General features: G+C 46.9%; 1 protein-coding gene across 1 annotated transcript in view; it reads right to left on the bottom strand.

Moving 5' to 3' along the window:
- Positions 1–20307, bottom strand: part of FAT3 (FAT atypical cadherin 3) — an 846518-nt gene that overhangs the window by 714984 nt on the left and 111227 nt on the right. The window lies entirely within an intron of this gene.

The following is a 20307-nucleotide window of genomic DNA, read 5'->3' as shown; positions in this document are numbered from 1 at the left end:
AAGTATTCAAAAACATGTCCTTCTTGCTGCCTCCAAGAACACTGACTTATGAGGTGGCGACCTCCAATAGGTGGAGCATTTTTTCACTAGGAGGAAAGCTAATTTGCATACCATTTTCCCAGGAAGCATTGTCTGGCCAATAAGGCTCCTTACACCAAAAAGGATTAAAAAATACATATTTAGTAAAGACGAGCAAAACAAGTTGTAAAACTCAGTTTCAGTGGCCAGTTCTATATTCCAAACCTCATACCTGCTGGCATCCTCGGCTTCTCTTATGATATTAGCTGGCCGGGCATGATGTCGTGAGTGCACCTTGTCACAACAAAGATATAAAAAAACACATCTCCCCTCCAAAATTAAAGGGCTTGTCCAGGATTGATATATTTTCTTTTACTATAGGCCAACTTGCTATCTAATATCTACTGTTGTGAATATCATCAGAGATGGTGCTGTTCCTGGGAGTGTTTCTGGGCTCCCTCTGGTGGCTAGTGCTGGTAGTGAGTCTGATTCTGCATTTGTCACTCAGACAGGTGTTGGAGATGATTGCTGTTTCAGGAAGCCTATAGAGTCCAGCCTGGGGGGATATAGGTAGGCAGTCTGTCTAACCTTTGCCGGTGATAATTGTTTCTGGTCTATGTTAAGATGTCCTAAATTTGTCCTCCAGCCCTTAGGCTTTTTGCCTTTCCCCGTAGGTTTTGTTTTGCCTTTTTTCAGCGCCTTTTTGGATATTCCAGGAATGATTTCCATAGCGGTTTTTCATTCCTTTGCATCAGTTTTGTTTCCATGTCATGAGTCTACAGCTATGCCTGATAAGTATTTTGTTCTCTTAGTCTGGGCTTGCTTAGAGGCTGAATTTGCACTGAAGGGCGTTTCTGCTTAATCTATGTCTTTTTTTTAAACCTGTGTTTGAGAATATTCCCTTTTTGTTTCTTGCAAGTGAATAAGTGCTCTTCCTGCACTATTTTTGGAGCACTATTTATTCCCAGCAAGGAAGGGAGTTATCACTCCCTGTTTTGTTCAGGAGTTTTGTATTTTTGCATGTCATGTGTTTTGTAGTTACGATCTTTTCTATTATATTTGCATTTTCTATTAAATGTATTTGCACAAGAGTTCCTGATATAGTGAGAGGAAAGATCGTGTGATCTTTAAGGGATTTTTTGATTATCAGGTGTTGGTAATATTCAGGGTTTTTACTGGCTGCAACCAGTAATCTATCCCGTACTTTTGTATCTAGCTAGCAGGGCCTCACTTTGCTTATTTCTATATCTACCATCTGTGTGTTGTTTTTTCTTACATCACCGTTGAGGGGGTTTTACTTGGGTTTTTTTTACTTTTCTTTGGGGCTGCTCTGAGGCAAGTCAGGATTCTTCATTCCATCTTTGAGGTTAGTTAGTTCTCCGGTGGTGAGGAGGCATCTAGGTTGGTTAGGAACGCTCCACCGCTACGTCTAGTTGTGCTTGTGTAGTCAGTGAATTGCAGCCAGCTTAGTTTCCAACTACTCTTGTGCATTATCTTCTACCATTTTTTATTGGATTTTTGCAAGATCTTTTGTTGTCTCCTGACCATAACAATCTACGATGACAGAGCGGTCACTGCTCCTGTGGCTTGTTTTTGGCTCTACTGACAGGATGTGACTGCCAACGTCATGATGAATGATTGTCGGCTCCCCGTTACCTAACTGTGAGGTCCCGGCTGTCAATTAGCATGACGTGGGCAGTCACATCCTGTACCGGAAGCGGGGGGGGGACGGAAGGGGGAAAAAGCAGCAGAGTCACTGTCAGGATCGGTCCGTATCCGCGTTGAGCCGGCACAGGATAGAACAGGCAAGTAGTTAGAAACTACTTGCCTGTTGGTGCTTAGACCCATAGTAAGAAAAATAAATAGTCCAATAGTACAATAACACAGACCCCCTACATTGATACAAATCTCCCAGACAAGGACTGGTCAGAAATAAATAATGGGTTCAGGCTTATTAAAATGAATATAGACCAATGTCACAAGGAGGTTTTTACAAACATCGCTGACTGTCATGGTGGTGTCACGATCTGCAGAGACTTCAGATTCTGGCACTCTGCCTCTAAGATCTAGGACACACGTCGAGTAAACCGGACCAAAAGGAATGCGATAAAAAATCCCACTAATTGGACCAAGAAAACAGTCACAGCATGCTGTGGGTGGAGTCCGATACGTATTCACTCAGAACCATACAAGTCTATGGGTGCGAGAGAAACATCGCACTGCACTCGGATGACACCGGAGTGCAGTATGATAATTGCATCAGCTGTCAATGAAGTAGATAGGGAGATTAATCCCTCCCTCTCCTCCGCAGCTGTGCTCCTAAACTGGCCCTCTGTGCTCCTCAACTGGCCCTGATCCCAGAGATACATCTGATGGTGACAATGTCTAAGCCGCCATTATACCCCTGCTGCTGTACAGCCCTGATCTAATACCCCCTCTTCTACACCCCAGGAAAGGGCCAGAACAGGAGAGTTAGAACCAACAGATAAGGACAAACAGGGTTAAACCAAAACTAGATTACACAACACGCTCACACAGAGGTATTAGACAACAAGTGATAAGGATGAAAGTAAGAGCAGGGAGGAAATAACAAGACAACGAGAGAACTCCACAACTCCACGCACAAACCACTACAATCACCAGCAGGACTGGGATACAACAGCACACAGACTAGTGTAGTTAAAGCTATAGTTGGCATGGGAAGACAGGCTCCTCCATCTTAACAAGGTGGGGAGTGACTGTGATAGGCTTCCAAAAGGTAACCGACAGGCTAGCAGAAATTTACTCCATATCCAATGAGAACACAACTGGTTGATGTCCGAACCTGTCTGTCTAACTCAGCACCAAAGGAGGCACAGAGAGAAGTGTGAACAGTGTTATATGCCTCCCTGACCCTCGGAGAGTTTAAAGCCAAACACTGTGTGACATAAGTGGAATGACAGGTAAGCTTTAAGGAATAAAAAAATGTAATTATCTCAAATAGCGAGGAGGGTCATGTGGGGTGTACCTGTGACCCCCAAAAAGTTCCCTCTTGTCAGGCATAATAAAAGCATTGATTCGCTGTTCCTTTACGTTCCTTTCTAATAGTACAAAAGCACTTTACAGCAGATTGTTACATTTACAACCCTCCGTAGCACTTACATAAATGGAGCACTTAGCTCTGTTACTCGCATGGCTCCTTGTGAATGTGGTTGTGATTTATTTTTTAAACTCAAAATGCAAAACCATTATTGAATGGATCGTAAATTGCTTTCTGAAAATGAGTCCTCGGCTTCAGCAACTTCCGCCGGTAACTGTTGTAATACGAAAACTTCAAAACAACTAAATTCTAATGTTTGCATTTGTTTCTTATGAATAATATGTCAACATTTTTTGGAGGCCCTGGAGTGTCAATAACAGCCAAAGAAAGTCTTGCCTGTCTCCTGACTGTGCACGTGAAATATACCAATGCCTTCTATAGGAGCGGTTACATAGTTATATAGGTTGAAAAAAGACACAGGTCCATCAAGACCAACCCCTCTCCACCCCCTATACATTCATCGCTAAATTTGTAGAGAGAAAAGCATCCAACCCCCTTCTATAAATGCTGATATAATGTTCCCCATTTGTGATCGGCATTCCACAGTCTGACTGCTGTAACTGTAAAGAACCCTTTCCTATTTAGCTGCCACTATGAGTGCCCCCTGGTCCTTAGTATTGTCTTTGGAAGGAATAAGTCATGTCCCAGTCCTTTGCATTGACCACGCATGTATTTATACATATGAGATCTCCTCTGAGAGATCTTGTTCCTCCTCTCATCATACGGGCGGCCTCCATTCCTTAGTTGCCACCATTGTAAAGACTCTAACTTCTGAATGTCCTTTTTAACATGTGAAGCCCAAAACTGGATCCTATAGTCTAGATGTGGCCTTACAAGTGACAATACGTTGGGGTCACGGGATCTAATCTCTTTTTATACACCCTAAAATCTTGTTTGCTTTAGCAGCTGCTGCCTGACATTGAGTGCTGCTGCTCAGCTTATTTGTAGCCAAAATCCCCTGGTTCTTCTCCTGTTCAGTAGTCCCGAGTTTACTTCCATTTAATGTATATGCAGTTATAGGATTACTCCGTCCTACGTGCATTACTTTACATTTATCAACATTACATCTCACCTATGTGTTTAGCCATGCAAACATTTTGCAAACTGTCTAGCTCAGTTTTTAATATCCTACATAGTTTGGTGTAGTCAGCAAAGACTGACACTTTACTTTCAATCCCATCCACAAAGTCATTAATGAAAGGCATTAAAAAGAACTGGTCTTAAAATAAATCCTTGTGATCTCCGCTGCTCCCAGTACAAATCCTTATGTCCCCCACTGCTTACTTTAGCCTATGTACACAATGCACCAATGCCTCCAGGCCAACCTTCTCCATTAGCCATCAGTGTTTTTATCCTATAATGGTAGTCCTCTTTTTTCCCAAATACATGTGTTTTTAAACCCAGAGAGAGATAGTAATATAGAGTAGGACCTAGTATCATGAGGTTGCCGTGACGTGGCTACTGGGCAGGTATGAGAATGGCCATTCTGATGTGCTGAAAACCTCAAAAAAAGTCACTGTTTTTTTTGTATTTTTAGTTTCAAACTTTGGCATGTTAGTCTTTATTTTTTATCTTACTTTAGCCCATGTACAGAATTGTGACAGGTTCCTTTAAAGTGCAGGCTTTCAGATTTAGTTTGAAGGTAGCTACATCCTAATCGCAGTAAGGGTTTAGGAATTACAGCTCTTTAATATGTAGCTGCCACTTTTGTCAAGGAACCAAAGGTCATTGGACAATCATCTCAAAAGTTCTTTAATGAGCTGCATGCGCTATTAACTAATTAACCCATGATCAAATAAGCAGGTAAAAGGTCTGAAGGTCTGGAGCTGATTCCAGGTGTTGCATTTGCATTTGGAAACTGTTGCTGTGAACCCATAAAGTGCGTTCAGAGGAGCTCTCAATGGAAGAAAAAACGACCATCACAAGGCTGAAAAACAGAAGAAATCCATCAGAGAGAGAGAGAACAGAAATATTAGGGGTGGCCTCAATGTGCTACATTCTGCAATAAAATAGCACTGTGGTGAACTCAAAAAGGCCTGGATGTCCACGGAAGACACCAGTGGTGGATAACTGCAGAATCCTTTCCATGGTGAATGAAAACCCCTTCACAACATCCACCCCAGTGATGAACACTCTCCAGGAAGTCGGTGTTTCAGTATTAAGTCTTCCATAAAGAGAAGACTTCATGAGATCAAATACAGAGGGGTCACTACAAGGTGCAAATACAGAGGGGTCACCACAAGGTACAAACCATTAATCAGCCTGAAAAATAAAAAGGCCCAATTTGATTTTGGCAATAATATCTGAAGAAGCCGCCCAGTTCTGGAAAAGTAGCAGAGGATAGATGAGACTAAATGCCCAGTTACACGCAGCGACATCGCTAACGAGATGTCGTTGGGGTCACGGAATTCGTGACACACATCCAACCTCGTTAGCGACTTCATTGCATGTGACACGTACGAGCGACAGCCAACGATGTAAAATACTCACCAAATCGTTGATTGTTGACACGTCGTCCATTTTCCAAATGTCGTTGCTGTTGCAGGACGGAGGTTGTTCGTCGTTCCTGAGGCAGCACACATCGCAACGTGTGACACCGCAGGAACGACGAACAACACTGTACCTGTGTCCTCCAGCAACGAGGTGGGCGTGACTTCCATGCGGCTACTCTCTGCCCCTCCGCTTCAATTGGACGCCTGCCGTGTGACGCTGCACGAACCGCCCCTTAGAAAAGAGGCTGTTCGCCGGCCACAGCGGCGTTGCTGGAAGGTAAGCACGTGTAACGGGTACTAGCGATATTGTGCGCCACGGGCAGCAATTTGCCCGTGACGCACAAACAACAGGGGTGGGTGCTTTCATGAGCGACATCGGTAGCGATGTCGCTGCGTGTAAGGCCCCCTTTAGACCATCCTGTACCAGAATGATGGAAGAAAAAAGTATGGGGAAGGCCATGAACAGCTCCTGATCCAGAGCACAGCACGTCTTCTTTCATACATAGCGGAGGCGGTGTGATGGCCGGGCATGCAGGGCTAACAATGGATCTGGGGCACTAGTGGTTATTGATGATGTGACTGAAGACAGAAGCAGCCGGATGAATTCTCAAGTCTACCGGGCGAGACCTTCTGCTTCGATTTAACCAAATGCAAGGTTAACTGGATGGTGCTTCACAGACAGATGGACAATGACCCAAAACATGCTGCAAGAGTAAAGAAGGGGATTATTCTTCAGTGGCCGAGTCCTCATCAGATCTCGGGCACATCGAATTGCATTTCATATAACTAAGACAAAATTGAAGGCAGAAAGAGCCACAAACAAGAAACAACTGAAGTCACCGCAGTAAAGACCAACAAACCCTCACACCGGAGGAGACCAACGGTGGAGACGCCCATGGTCGAAAGTCTTCAGGCCTTCATTGCCGGCAAAGGATTCTGTACAAAGTAATAAAAATTAACATTTTATTTACGGTAAAGCTACTTTCTCCAATTACTTTTGATCCCCTAAAATTAAGAGACTTTGTAGAAAAATGGTGGCAGTTCCTAAATGTTTCACAGGACATTTTTTGTTGAACCCCTTTAATTAAACCTAAAAGTCTCCACTTCAATCACATCTCAGTTGTTTTATTTTAAATACAAAATAGTGGCCTGCAGAGCTGAAATCATGAAAATTCAGTCACTGTCCAAATATTTCAGGACTTATCCTTCTAAATGTTTGTCTTGCTTCACACTGGATATAAAGATGGTGAAACGACGTGAGCATAATGCACGTGGTATATCCAGAAGTCCAGATGGGCAGGTCTGGACGAATGCAGTCATAAAATGCTCGTGCCAATCCAGCCTTACGGGGATGTCTCAACGTTTTAATGAGTAAAATAGCGCAGTGCCTGTAAAAACAAGCAACTTCACAAATTACCTCTTATTTAAATTCCTTTCTGTTCTCAACAACAAAGGAATTTTTAAAGCTTTTGTTTACCGCGTGATTCTTAAGATTCCAGCCTGGTCTTCTAGGAAAGTCCTTTTCTATAGAGCTTGTAAGCGCTGCTCTGAAGCCGGTCAGATCGCTATATCCTGCCAACTTTGGTTCTCTTGTGCAGTGCTCTCCTTAAGATAAATGAAGATAACCCTTTAAGACTTCACTCACTCACCGATTGTCATGGTGGCATCAGACACTGTTCATACTGCAGATTCTGACACTCCACCATATGGTTTCTCTGAGTTATCTGATCAACGCAGGCAGGCTTCAGCATAAACCAGCTGTGCGCTCATTCCTGGTCAGGCTAGCAAGAGTTAATCCCAGCTAGCCTGCTGGCTACCTCTAAGATCAGATGTTGTTTGAAACTTATCACATTTGCTCCCTGACTTATGATGGTGGAATCTGTCTACCCACGCCGACTATAGTACAATACAATGCAGCACAGTTTTATGAAAATTATATTCATGATTCCATATTTTTCCCTGTGCATAAAGTTAGCTTATGCTGTGACACCTTATTTCATTCCAGTCAATGGCTGGTATCTTATGAGATTTTTTATTGTATTTTATACTTAATAAAGGTTGTTATTATTATTGATCTTTATTCGGTTTTTCTCCCCCCCCTTTTGGTGTCCACGCCGACTATAGTTTATTGCTGTGTTGGTCTGTGTGCTGTTGTGTCCCAGTCCTGCTGGTGATATATGGCATGGCGCTTGAAGCTGTAGTATATTTCATCAGTCGTCTTGTTGCTTCCTTCCTGCTCTTATTTTCCTCCTTATCTCTTATTGTCTTATACCTTTGTGTTAGCGTGCTGTGAGATAGAGTTTTGGTTTCCCCTTTTTGTCTATCTCTGTGGATTTAATCACACTCATGTCACAGCCCTCCCCTGGGGTAGGAGCTATAAGATCAGGGCTGGTCAGGAGCAGGGCCAGGGAGGTGGCTCAGACATCATCACCTTCAGAGGTAACTCTGAGATAATTAATAGTCTGTTATGAACTGGTAACCGTGGATGAAAACAAAAAATCCCATTAATCAGGAAAAAAAAAACCACAAGAGTAGTTGGAAACTAAGCTGACCACAATCCCCTATCTATCGGACAACACTAGAAATAGCAGTGAGATGTTCCTAACACACCGAACACACCTAGACACCTAGTCACTGCCAGAAAAACTACACCTCAAAGATAGAAATGAGGAATCGTAACTTGCCTCGGAGCAGTCCCCAAAGATATAGCAAGCCCTCAACATGTAACGACGGTGATGTAAGAAAACACAATACACAGATAGAAAATATAGATTAGCAAAGGTGAGGCCTGACTTACTAGATAGAACAGGACAGTACAGATAACTGATTGCGGCCTGCAAAAACCCCTGCAAAAAAATACCAAACTCCTAATAGAAAAAAGAGCTGAGACCACGCGGTCTCTCCCCCACTATATTAGGTACTCTTGTGCCAGACACTTTAAACAGACCTGCAGATATAATGGGAAGAAACAAAATCACAGAACAAATATTATTCAAAAGTGCAAATAATCCAAACATGAACAGGGAGAAAGCTCCCTTTTTTGCTGGAGGAACTGCCCTGCTCACAAAAGCATAGAGACAGATACAAGAAACCAAAACACAGACCAAAATGGAATAAGCAGAAACATCCTTAAGTGCAATTCCAGCAATTAAGCACAGAAGCTAGCAAACTTATCTGGAGTAGATTCAGGCACAGAATAAATGAAAGAAACTGAAGGGAAAACTCCCAGCCATCTTCAGAAGCAGCAGGAAACATTCATCCCCATTGGCCACCAGGCAGAAAATGCTCTCCTAAATACACTAGGCTGATCTGCAATAGGACTTCCTGGAATCCAAATTAATTCCATCACCTGTCTGAGTCACATATTCAGACTCAGCTTCATTACCATTCCTGGCCACCAAAGGGAGCTCCACACCAGCACCCACTCGGATGACATTCACAACATAGCCACTACCTTAGCCTATGGGCCAGTCAAGGAGCCCCTGTCCCCAGCTTTCTTCATAACCAATGTGACAATGACATTGAGGGAAAGTTCAGTTGGCTTAAAAGCCTTTTTTTCTCAGGGGAGATAAGCCACCACTGAAGGTGTCTGTCTTCTTGCTTTCCTCCTCCACATAAGGAAAACATGAAAGCTGAGCATGGGAAGATCAAGAGTAACAGCTATCAGTTGAACACCTTTTTAAACTGAATAGCCACCTTTAGAGTTTTAATGTTGTCTGAAGGGGTGGACTGACCCTTTGAGCATTAGGATTATGTCCTGGTGGGCTCATAATTTTTAAATCAGGGTAGAAAAAAAATTAAGCAATAGTGATGCTAGTCACTACATGCATAAGTTGTTAATTAGGGTAGTCAAATGTTCCAGGGTCAGATACCTAGAGAGCACGTCAAGAATTTAAGGTAACAGATAAAGAAGAAGTCAGGTCCCAGTCTGGAGTCAGAATATCTGGAGGGTAGCCAAACAGAGCAAAACCAGTCCGAGGAAGGAAGGAGTATTTAAGCACCAAGATAATGCTAATGATCAGCAGCTGGGTAGAAGGTGAGCTCCTGCTGGGTCCAAAGGGTGGAGAGATGAAAATCCAGCAGGAAAGCTACCTATACCAATGAATATTGACAGCAGGAACAATGGAAAGTCAGGGAGCATTCTGCGCAGCCAAATGCTGTGACCTTCTATGGCCAGATACCACATGACTGTCACCCATGACAGCATTGCTTCCATACTTTGACTAGATCTCCTCAATCGGAGCTGGCACTTATCGATCCAACTTCAGATCAGTTTCCCGAAATATATTGGTCATAGTCTCAGAATGGGAAGACGGAGATGGAAATACAATTACTAGCGCACGTAAAATATAGGAAAACGCGGAAGACTAATTATATCGTTTTTTGACTTAAAGTTTGACCAAATTATTACCAAATAAGTTGTGTCCGACCAAATCAAAAGGGGTCAGTATGGTTCCTTCTGCTTTGCTAGTTCCAATAACGAAAACTGTCCCATTGTCTTTTTCCCCATTCTTTTGCATCTATGTTCTATTCTTAATGATGTTTCCATGCTGTGATGCGTCTCCCGCTCCCTCCATCACGTCCCCCTTAACAAGCTATCACTGCCGAGATCCACCGCTATTTTTATTAATAGGACACTAGAACGCCACAGCCCACACAGCTTATAAATACCGCCGGTGCCTCGATGATGATTACACAGGCCATTATAGACGGATCCCTGCTAACTTCTAGGTATAATTGCAAAAAAGGGGTCACTTTTCAGATGGAAAAATATGGATATACATGTGGCATACTTGTTAAGGTTATTGCAAATAGACAAACGGCCCAAGGTAAATGCACTGGGTAAAATAGACGTCTATGCCGCAACACTTTAACAGTTCTGAAATTCAGGGTCAATGAGTTCCTGAAAGAGCAAAGCTCTGACTTTTGCTATGCCATAATAGAGTAGTCGCGAGCATGCCCGGCTAATACTCCATTTAAGCATTTCAGTATCATAGGTGTCAGACAGTCATGTGGTTTCTGGCAATAGAAGGTCAAAGTGTTTGGCTGAGCAAAATGCTCCCTGACTTTCTATTGTTCATCTCTCCCCTTTTTTGAACCCAGCAGGAGCTCGCCTTCCACCCAGATGTTGTCATCAGTATTCTCTTGGTGCTTAAATACCCCTTCCTTTCTTGGACTGGTGCTGGTGATATTATTCAGTTCACTTTTGCTCTGGTTGCAAGCAGGTGGCTTGTACTCCTTTGTAGTAACGTTTCTGAACTCCTGCTTGAGTCATCTGTAGATACGTATTTCATGCACTTTTCTCTCTTTTCTGTGTGTCCTCCTTTTGTCTTCCTTTAGCATTTACTGGGGTTGACGCAGAGCTCATCTCACCTATTCCTAATTTAGGGTTCAGCACTAGGGATACCTATGGGCAGGTATCCGGCTCCGCGCATAAGTGCGGAACCTATCTAGGGGGCTGCAGGACCCCATGAACCAGCAGTATGTTTGGTCAGGGGTGACCATATCCCCCTTCCCTTCCCTTTCACTGCTTGCTTGGTACTTTCCCGTACCTAGCGTGACATTCAGAGCCCCGATGTCGGAAATAGTTTCTTTACATACAGCATAATTGGCATCCCTGCATATTAATTACCCTATGTCAAATATCTTCTGCATAAAGTATTTAGTAATATATAAATAAACTCATTTTGATATATAAAAGAAGATAAAAGGATAAAAAGTTGAAAACAATAACAGGACATTATTAATGGCATCCGCATTTTGATTCGAAACAAATAACTAATTCAGGCTAAACATTAATTAGTTAGAAATTAGTCTCCCATGCCACCTCCATCACATGACATTAGACCGTGAATAGATTTGATGCCTAAATAGGCCCATTTTATTTCTTGACACTTACTCACAATGACGAAGATGAGAGCGGTTATTATCTCCAAGCATAACCAGTCTAAAGAGTTCAAGACTATCTCCAAAGACCTTGGCATCCGCATTTCAATTTGAAACAAATAACTAATTCAGGCTAAACATTAGTTAGAAATTAGTCTCCCATGCCACCTCCATCACATGACATTAGTTAGATCGTGAATAGATTTGATACCTAAAAGGGCCAGTTTTATTCCTGGACCCTTACTCACAACCAGAAAGACGAGAGCGGTTATTATCACCAAGCACAACCAGGCTAAAGACTTCAAGACTATCTCCCCATTGTCAACTGCTCCAACTGTTATCATGAATATTGCTACTCATGAAACCTCCTAGGTTGAGGTGGAAAAACAAAAACCATATTTTGTTGGGTTGTTTTTTTTTCTTTTTACAACAGCCAAAAAAATTGCAGACTGAGTTGGAGAGATTTGCGGTGATGGTTGCAACTGGTATCATATGTCATACACTGAATAAACCAGGAGAACGAGCTCCGTAAAGAACTGCATAAAAAAGGAGCAATCGAACTGTGCCAAAAAGTTAGAAAGACTCAATTGGGCATACTACAGTGTCTAATTTTATAATTAAAGGCCTTGTCCAAGTTTGTGATGCGACTGCAGACTTCTGAGTTCTCACAGTGCGTACATTGCACGCTGTCAGGATTCATTGGTGCTGGCGGTGAGAGTGGGAGGTCACAAAACTGAATGTATGCGTATGCAAATATGCACTCACATGCCGACTAGAGCTGCAAGGCCTTGCTGAATGAAAATAAACTGACGCCAGACAACTAGTCAGAATGTGGCCAAAAGCATACAGTCATATGAAAAAGTTTGGGCACCCCTATTAATGTTAACCTTTATTCTTTATAACAATTTGGGTTTTTGCTATTTCAGTTTCATATATCTAATAACTGATGGACTGAGTAATATTTCTGGATTGAAATGAGGTTTATTGTACTAACAGAAAATGTGCAATCCGCATTTAAACAAAATTTGACCGGTGCAAAAGTATGGGCACCTCAACATAAAAGTGACATTAATATGTTGTAGATCCTCCTTTTGCAGAAATCCCAGCCTCTAGTCGCTTCCTGTAGCTGTTAATGAGGTCCTGGATCCTGGATGAAGGTATATTTGACCATTCCTGTTTACAAAACAATTCCAGTTCAGTTAAGTTTGATGGTCGCCGAGCATGGACAGCCGCTTCACATCATCCCACAGATGTTCAATGATATTCAGGTCTGGGGACTGGGATGGCCATTCCAGAACATTGTAATTGTTCCTCTGCATGAATGCCTGAGTAGATTTGGAGCGGTGTTTTGGATCATTGTCTTGCTGAAATATCCATCCCCTGCGTAACTTCAACTTCGTCACTGATTCTTGCACATTATTGTCAAGAATCTGCTGATACTGAGTTGAATCCATGCGACCCTCAACTTTAACAAGATTCCCGGTGCCGGCATTGGCCACACAGCCCCAAAGCATGATGGAACCTCCACCAAATTTTACTGTGGGTAGCAAGTGCTTTTCTTGGAATGCCGTGTTTTTTTGCCTCCATGCATAACGCCTTTTTGTATGACCAAACAACTGAATCTTTGTTTCATCAGTCCACAGGACCTTCTTCCAAAATGTAACTGGCTTGTCCAAATGTGCTTTTGCATACCTCAGGCGACTCTGTTTGTGGCGTGCTTGCAAGAACGGCTTCTTTCGCATCACTCGCCCATACAGCTTCTCCTTGTGCAACGTGCGCTGTATGGTTGACCGATGCACAGTGACACCATCTGCAGCAAGATGATGCTGCAGGTCTTTGGAGGTGGTCTGTGGATTGTCCTTGACTGTTCTCACCATTCTTCTCCTCTGCCTTTCTGATATTTTTCTTGGCCTGCCACTTCTGGGCTTAACAAGAACTGTACCTGTGTTCTTCCATTTCCTTACTATGTTCCTCACAGTGGAAACTGACAGTTTAAATCTCTGAGACAACTTTTTGTACCTTCCCCTGAACAACTATGTTGAATAATCTTTGTTTTCAGATCATTTGAGAGTTGTTTTGAGGAGCCCATGATGCCACTCTTCATAGGAGATACAAATAGGAGAACAACTTGCAAGTGGCCACCTTAAATACCTTTTCTCATGATTGGATACACCTGCCTATGAAGTGCAAAGCTCAATGAGGTTACAAAACCAATTTAGTGCTTTAGTAAGTCAGAAAAAAGTAGTTAGGAGTGTTCAAATCAAGAAATTGATAAGGGTGCCCATACTTTTGCACTGGTCAAATTTTGTTTAAATGCGGATTGCACATTTTCTGTTAGTACAATAAACCTCATTTCAATCCAGAAATATTACTCAGTCCATCAGTTATTAGATATATGAAACTGAAATAGCAAAAACCCAAATTGTTATAAAGAAAAAAGGTTAACATTAATAGGGGTGCCCAAACTTTTTCATATGACTATACAAATTACATGCTTGTGCTCACATGACCGTCCACTCTTGCCACTGGCAAAGGAGAATCTTAAAAGTGCGCCAGTACCAGAGAACAGAGACACCCATCCGACCAGTCTGCACCGCACCGCCCCTTAAGTGAGTATTATAAAGTGATTTTTACATTCTACACAGCAGCCTGGGCTCTTATATACAGCATGTTAGAATGCTGTATATAAGAGCCCACTGGTGGTGGCCGCAGCTTATAGTCCCCAAGGGGAGAAGGGGGTACTCTGTCCCGGGCGGTAACAACTGGGTATGTCACTCTGGTGGCCGTTGCCCAGTCGCCTTGCTCTGGGCCCCTTTTGTTAATGGGGTATTTACAGAGGAGATAAGAGTTTTTGTCATGTGACGCCACCTGCAGGTTGCGGCTAAAGATGGGGAATCGCCGTTGCTGAATGTGGGTACTCCCAGGGCTGGTGGTAGTGGCAGCTGTGATGGTAGGCCCTCCGCAGGTAGGGCTGTGCCTGGGAGATGTAGAGGGGCAATAATGGAGACCACACCAGGTTGTCTTTAAAGGGGTTATCCGGCTTCTTTGACATTTTTTTTTTATTTCCCTATTGGGCTACATTGGTGCAGGTAAGTAGATAGAGACCACTTACCTGCCCTGCTGTCAGCCCCTCTCCCCCGGCTCAGAGGGGTCATGTGACCGCTCCTGCCGCGATTTTGCTGCTTCCGGTCATTTCATGTCTACATGGGCAGGGCCATGTTGACATGCAAATGTGGAACAGCATGTCACCTCCCTGCTGGGCGTGTACAGTGTAATGAGCCCCGCCCCCTTCCCTGCACCCCCCCACACATTCCCCCGCACCTCCAGTAACCTCCCCCTGCACTGCTGTGGGGTCCATGATCTGGGGGCGGGGCCTGGCGGCAGCTGCCGTGGTGTCAGCTCCAGCACCGGGCCCCCTGCCCAGGATCGCACATTCAAATGTACCGGCATCAAAGATCACCGATCACAGATCACCGATGCCGGTACATTTGAAAGTGCTGATGAGAAGCAGCGCAGCGCAGCTTCTCATCACTGTCCCTCCCGCTGTCTGTGCTCTCTTCAGCACAGCGGTGACGTCACTACTGTGCTGAAGAGAGCACAGACAGCGTGCGAACGTGCAGGAGCGGCGGGGACCGAGGAAGGGTGAGTATGTGTCGCGGGCGAGGAGGAGGGTGTCAGCACACCGCGCTCGCCCCCTTCTGCTCGGGTCCGGCGGCCGCTGCTCAGTGGTGGCTCGAGCCGTAGGCCGGATCCCGGGGGTTTCTCGAGCGGCACTCCTCGCCCGTGAGTGAAAGGGGTTGGTTGGGTGTGGGGATCGTTATAGTTCGTGACGCCACCCACGGTTGTGGTGATTGCACCACCGCTGCTCTGGATGGGGATCCCGGGGATGGTGATGGGGAGCAGCCAGGTGTCGTGTTGCCCCTCCGTGGGTAGGGGTTGGTGATCCTGGGGCCCGGTGATGGTTTGTGAGGTGCGGGGCCTGGTGGGCGCAGGGACGCGGGGGCAGCGCTGTGCCTTGCGGCACTGTGGTACTCACTCAGCCTGAGACACGGACACAGTTTGTACGGTAAACCAAACGGCTGGTAGGACGGTCCCGCAGACGGCTGCACCTGCACTCCCGGTAGTTGACGGTGATGTCCCTCTTCCTTGCACCTATGGTTGACTTGTGGTAGCGGTGGATTCCCTCCGGTTACCCACTCCCCGACTACAATCTGGGCCGGAGGAGCTCTACACTTTGCCCGCAGGCGCTGGCCCTGAGAAACTGGTGCCTTGGCGGTGGCGGTGTCTCTCTGCTTCAGGTTGAGCTGTTGCCTTCAATCGGGACTTGGTTGCTGGGGGAACTACGTCCCCTTCACTGACGGATTCGGCAAATTTGGCGACTCCTAGCCTTGCCGGGGTCCGAGAGGCCCCTGCCCTGGTGCTGACTGTCCTTCGGAACACTGCTCCAGACCACCGGGCACACAGCCAACGGGGTCCTTCCAGGAACTTCCAAACGGTCCCCCTCCAGACAGTCACCGCCGTCGCTGACCTTGCTGTTCTGGCCCTACACAAAGCTGGACCCTTCAGGCTTTCCCTCCTTCTTGTCACCTCACTTGCTTTCCTCCTTTACCACTTTTACTTTCCTCACTTTCACTTGCTGTTTACTCTTGCCCTGCCTGGACTACTCTGTTGTTTACTCAAGCTCGTCCCTGAGCTGACTGCCTGGTTTCTCCCGCCTCCAGAACTGTGATCTCCTTGGTGGGCGGAGCCAACCGCCTGGCCCACCCCCTGGTGTGAATCATCAGCCTCTGGAGGAAGGCAACAAGGATTTGTAGTTTAGCTGTGATGTGCCTACCTGGAGTGTGGGGTGTGGTGGTGTTGTGACCTGTGACCCCTGGCTTGCCCAGGGCGTCACATATGTACTCCACATGTGTTCCCGATGGGGATGGGGATGGGGATGGGGGGTGCAGAGCCATATGTGTGCGTGTGCAGAGCCATATGTGTGCGTGTGCAGAGCCATATGTGTGCGTGTGAGGTGCAGAGCCATATGTGTGCGTGTGAGGTACAGAGCCATATGTGTGCGTGTGCGGTGCAGAACCATATGTGTGCGTGTGCGGTACAGAGCCATATGTGTGCGTGTGCGGTGCAGAGCCATATGTGTGCGTGTGCAGAGCCATATGTGTGCGTGTGCGGTGCAGAGCCATATGTGTGCGTGTGCGATACAGAGCCATATGTGTGCGGTGCAGAGCCATATGTGTGCGTGTGCGGTGCAGAGCCATATGTGTGCGTGTGCGGTGCAGAGCCATATGTGTGCGTATGCGGTACAGAGCCATATGTGTGCGGTGCAGAGCCATATGTGTGCATGTGCGGTGCAGAGCCCGATGTGGGGCTGTTATTTGCAATGCTGTAGTGATACCAGGTCAGGTGCTGAGGAAGAATACTGACAGGGAATGTGTGTGCAGGGGGCGGGCAGGGGGCGAGGCTGGACACTGGGGTGAGGCTGGACACAGGGGTGGGGCTGGACACTGGGGTGGGGCTGGACACTGGGGTGGGGCTTGACACTGGGGTGGGGCTGGACACTGGGGTGGGGCTGGACACTGGGGAGGGGCTGGACACTGGGGTGGGGCTGGACACTGGGGTGGGGCTGGACACAGGGGTGGGGCTGGACACTGGGGTGGGGCTGGACACTGGGGTGGGGATGGACACTGGGGTGGGGATGGACACTGGGGTGGGGCTGGACACTGGGGAGGGGCTGGACACTGGGGTGGGGCTGGACACTGGGGTGGGGCTGGACACTGGGGTGGGGATGGACACTGGGGTGGGGCTGGACACTGGGGTGGGGATGGACACTGGGGTGGGGATGGACACTGGGGTGGGGATGGACACTGGGGTGGGGCTGGACACTGGGGTGGGGCTGGACACTGGGGTGGGGATGGACACTGGGGTGGGGCTGGACACTGGGGAGGGGCTGGACACTGGGGTGGGGCTGGACACTGGGGTGGGGATGGACACTGGGGTGGGGCTGGACACTGGGGTGGGGATGGACACTGGGGTGGGGCTGGACAGTGGGGTGGGGCTGGACACTGGGGTGGGGCTGGACACTGGGGTGGGGCTGGACACTGGGGTGGGGCTGGACACTGAGGCCGGGCGGTGCCAGCTGTGACTGAGGTTTTGCATAGGAAGTGGTCAGTTTGCTGGAGCTGAATGTAAACAAGAAGCTGCAGAGAATAAAGGGATAATTCAAGAGGAACAAAAGTTAGAAAAAAAAAATAACAATGTAGGTGTGATTTATTTATATGACAATACAGCACAGATAAACTCAAACATTTTTGTTAAGCTAATGTCGGACAACTCCTTTAACAGTCTCTACTCATTGTGGACCCAGGGGTTGCTGGTTCCGGTCCCCGAAGGACCAGTGCCAATGTAGTGACCCAGGTTGCTCTATCCCCGGCACTCTCTGTAGATTGAGTCCCCGTAGCGTGGAGCGTTTGGGGACCCTGACTGTCCCTTGTGGGGTACAGTGCCCTTCTCCGTGCGGCGGGCAGTGCAGACCCTGTGGGGAGGTAAGTGTCCGAACCTCGATCCTAGTTTACCGCTGATGCCCCCGGATTATTTGGTTCGGTGAAGTTCGTGAACGTGTCCTCACCGGGCAGGTATTTGCCAAACAGTCTAAAACTTGCGCTTGACCTAGGGCCCCGTGCCCCATGCGTGCTCCGGTCCCAGCGGTATCTCGGTACCCATCCTGGCGACCTCTCTCCTGTGCCCCCGGGGTCACCGTTACATGGACCCAGCTCAGGCACGTCCGCACACCTCTCCTGCGTGCTACTTGACCCACTACTCACTACCGACTGACCAGTCCCACCAGGCTGGCTATACCCAGGGACTCGTTCCCATGGTGACCATCCCCTTACGTGGTTAACCCTCTATGCCCAGTGTGGAGCGGAGAACTAGAATTTTGGTCGTGTTTTGATGGAATCGGCACTGGTACTCCAGGTCCCAGGGGGTAGGTCCCTGTAGTGCCCTGAGTGTCTCAGGTGCTACACGTGCACATACCCATAACTGCAATCAGCATGAAAGTCTCAGTACCCTTGCATGTTCCATATGTGGCACTGCTAATCTCCTCTGCTGCCCTTTACAGAGACACAACTGGACTTTCTTTTAGGCCTCTTTCACACGTCCATGCAAAACACAGACGTGAAGGTGTGTATGGCCATATGTGTGCCATGATCTTGGCACACGTGTATACTCCATTATAGCACACGGAGAGCAGGGACTTTTTACTCACCTGTCCCCAGCGCTTCTGTCCCTGAAACTGCTGCTTCTGGGTTCGCCATTCAGTGAATATTCATGAGCATAATGAGTGGGACCGGAAGCAAGTGACAGAGGCGCCAAAAACAACAGCACTGGAGACAGGTGAGTATAGAAAAATCATTTCATATTCAAAGTCTCGTGTTTTCTCCGGTATGTGTCCCACTGTTGTCACATCGATCACACCAGTGGGCGGGCTGTGTGACATCAGTGCTGCCGGAGAGAAACGTGTGTGGAGCACACGACACACATCCATGAGAAAACACGTATGTGTGCTTAGACCCATTGATGTTAATGTCTCCAGTACATGTGAAAATGGACGTCACATATACCAGAATCACTGACGTGTGAAGGGGGCGTTACTCACCGCAAAGGCTCCGATTGCTGCCCTGGTGCTACGCCTGAACAATCCAAAATCTGTGACCTCAAAAGTAAAGTATCTAATATAAACATTATTTAATACAGCACAAGATTCCAGCTCATATTTCACCATCCTCAGAATAGGGCCATATTTGGGAGATGTCCATCATGCCCTACAGTTGCACAGACATGACAACTCTACCGGAACATCAAGGTGGCACCCAGTAAAGGGCAAACCTCCCAAGCTTTCCAAAACCAGCAACTAGTGAAGATTTCTGGTGCATGACGCTCCAATTATCCAGAGCCATCACACAGTCAGGAGTAAAGGAGGCTTTACATGCAACAACATCGCTAACGAGAGGTCGTTGGGGTCACGGAATTCGTGACGCACATCGTTGTTGCGTGTAACACATACGAGCGACCGCTAAAGATGTAAAATACTCACCAAATCATTGATCGTTGACATGTCATCCATTTCCCAAATATCGTTTCTTGTTCTGGACGCAGGATGTTCGTCGTTCCTGAGGCAGCACACATCGCTACGTGTGACACCCCGGGAATGACGAACAACACCGTACCTGCGTCCTCCGGCAACGAGGTGGTCGTGACTTTCCTGCGGCTGCTCTCTGCCCCTCCACTTCAATTGGACGCCTGCTGTGTGACGTCGCTGTGACGCCGCACGAACTGCCCCCTTAGAAAGGAGGCTGTTCGCCGGCCACAGCAACGTCGTTAAGAAGGTAAGTATGTGTGACGGGTAGCAGCAAGTTTGTCCGCCACGGGCAACGATTTGACCGTGACGCACATGTGACGCCCTGGACTAGCCAGGTAGTCACAGACAGGTTGCACAAACACCTGTTCCTAACAAGGTAACAGCAGGTAACAGCAGCCAACCTAAAAACCCTGAGTCACCCCTCTCAGGTCTTAACGTTCACACCAGGGGGCGGAGCCAGGCAGTTGGCCACGCCCACCGAGGAGTTCGGATAGTCTGAGGCGGGAAAACACAACAGATCCGTTAGGAGGGAGAGGAGAGTGGAGTAGTTGGAAAGGAGAGGAGTTAGTAGGAGTAAAATGACTGTCAGGGATCTGGGTCGTAGCCAAGCTACCCTGTGGCCAGGAGGCAGACAGTGTTTGCTGCCTGCAGGAGCTGGGAAGACGGCTGTTGGAACCGTAAGGGACCGGGACAGG

This window comes from Anomaloglossus baeobatrachus, chromosome 2 (assembly GCF_048569485.1).
Source record: "Anomaloglossus baeobatrachus isolate aAnoBae1 chromosome 2, aAnoBae1.hap1, whole genome shotgun sequence".
NCBI lineage: Eukaryota > Metazoa > Chordata > Amphibia > Anura > Aromobatidae > Anomaloglossus > Anomaloglossus baeobatrachus.
The sequence above is the reverse complement of the archived record's forward strand: the minus strand, read 5'-3'. Positions and strand labels throughout refer to the sequence as shown.